General features: G+C 44.3%; 1 pseudogene; it reads left to right on the top strand.

Moving 5' to 3' along the window:
- Nucleotides 1-1,554: 1,554 nt before the first annotated feature.
- Nucleotides 1,555-2,093, top strand: LOC109702903 (UPF0669 protein C6orf120-like; annotated as a pseudogene).
- Nucleotides 2,094-2,309: the final 216 nt, after the last annotated feature.

Genomic DNA, 2,309 nt, shown 5'->3' with positions numbered 1-2,309 from the left:
GTGGGGTCATCAGGATGTCACACCAAGTTTTGCTCACCAAAGATGCCTTTGAGGCCACGTATATGAAAATTTAATGTATAGAAGAATACATAGGAAGGACATTGTAGGATTTACACATAGGAAAACAAAAACGGACACTCATATGAACTTGCTTGGGTTTAAAGCTGATATTTAAAAATAAGTGCTGTTTCCAGTCAGCATGTCTTGGTCCATTCTGGCATGTTTCACCTGTGGGGTTAATTTGCCATGGGCTGGTGTCAATCTAAGGAGAACCTCTTTGTACAACTTGGGGACCAGGAATAATCTGGTCCACCACTATGAGTAATCTGTTTCTGCCATTAAGGCAGTGATTACACACAGCTTCTTAGCTTATTCAGAGTAGGGCTCCCATTAGAGACACTTTGCTTTTATTGAACATTTAGCTAGAAATTCTGGGAGGAAATGTTTGAAGGACTGGCACAGCTTCTAGGAACACATCAAGAATTATGTAAATGCCTCAAAGTGTGTCCAATTTACATCAATCATGGCTGTTAAGAGGGTACCATACCTCTCTTTCTTGCTGAAACTTTCTATACTGTCAGAAAAATAAAAAAAAAATAAAGGTTGATAATCAGAAAGCAATTTTCCTAAAAGCAGAAACATTAAGATTCACTCTGGATGGATGGAACTAGAGAGCATAATGTTAAGTAAAATAAGCTAGACTTACAAAGACAAGTATCACATGTTTCCTCTTATGTAGAATGGGAGGGTGGGAAGACATGAAAGGAAAAAGGGATTATTAGGGATGTGGAGGGAGGAAGGGAGCAGGAAAGGGCAATAGAGGGGGTGAATACAACCAAAGGACATTATATACATGTATAGACATATCACAATGAAACCCATTAGTTTGTATGACCAATATATGCTAATCAAATATTCACTGTGCAGAGATGAAGTTTAAAATTAGGTCTGACTTGCAGTTCTGGATGCAGCTCTAAGGGATGACCAGGATGCTTCTGGAGGTGCTTCCCTCCCCCAGGTGGGTAAGGCTGACCTCTGCAGAACTGCTGTGCATGGAGTTGGGCCTCAGTGAAAACAGGAACCAGGGGCTCTTTTAAAACTGCCTCAATCTACCACCACTTCTCACTTCTCTGTACAGATTCACCTCCTTGTTCACAGAGTGAGCACATGGTCATCCATTTCACATTAGAACCTTTCTTTTCACCATCACAGAGGAACTTGAAGTCACTACCTCTCTCTGTCAATACTAAAAACATGCTTCTGAACAGCCTGTGAGCAGAAGAAATCAAAAGGGAAGTCAGGAGGTATTTCTGACATGAATAAAAGTAAAAATGCAAGATAACATAATTCTTGAAATACCACTGAGCAGTTCCTAGGAGACATTTCTAACATTAAATGTCTGTATAGAAAAGAAAAAGGACCTCCCACCAACGACTTCAGGGTGCATTTTTGAGAAATTAGAAAGGCCTCCAGAAGGCCTCACTTCCTGCAAGGGCCAGAAACTGCTGGTGCTGTGCCATTGCAGAGGAAGTTCTGGAGCTGAGAGCGGCAGCCATGGCCGCTCCCTGTGGGACAGCAGCTCCATGGAGAAGCACTCTACTGATGCTTCTGGCGTCCCAGGCCCTAGTGAAGTGCTGAGAGAAAATGACATCCTGAAAGAGTGGCTCCTTCTACACGCAGTGAAGGGCCAGATTGGAGGTGGGAAGTACAGCTGCCTGTGGTTGGACCACGAGGGAAGATCATCCTGAGGATGCAGAGCCCGAGGTGGGATGCAGACGTGTATGTGCCCGACAGCACCCTGTACCCCAGCTTCGATGACTGTGAGCTGCAGTCAGCTACTTGCGGCCACTACGTAGTCGCTATACCTGCGCACGTCCAGCGCCCGGTGGGGATCGGGGTCTATGGACCTTGCACGGAGAGAGCAACTTTGAGATGAAGGCGTACCACGACCGAACTGTGGATCAGTACTCCTTTGACAGTGTGGATGCCAGGCAGAAGCATTGCGTACCAGTGGTGGTGTCGCAAAGAAAGGAGTCCCTTCTCTGGGCGATTTAATCAGCATTTTGAAAGTGATTCTTGAAATTCTTCTCTGATTCCTCACATTACACTCTGGAGCTTAAGGCCCTGAATCCGTAAAGGTGACTGCAGTTTGCTGAGAGCCTTGCTACTTTTACCTGGTTGAAATTTTGGTTGTCTTTTCTAGATGAAGGATGGAAAAGTAGAGCCATAATTTTCTTACCTGTTATCCCCCAAATAGGGAAAGCAGCAAGTGCAATATATGTTTCCTTTTAAAGGTCAAAGTTCCCATA

Source organism: Castor canadensis, chromosome 11 (assembly GCF_047511655.1).
Source record: "Castor canadensis chromosome 11, mCasCan1.hap1v2, whole genome shotgun sequence".
NCBI classification, from domain to species: domain Eukaryota; kingdom Metazoa; phylum Chordata; class Mammalia; order Rodentia; family Castoridae; genus Castor; species Castor canadensis.
The sequence above is the reverse complement of the archived record's forward strand: the minus strand, read 5'-3'. Positions and strand labels throughout refer to the sequence as shown.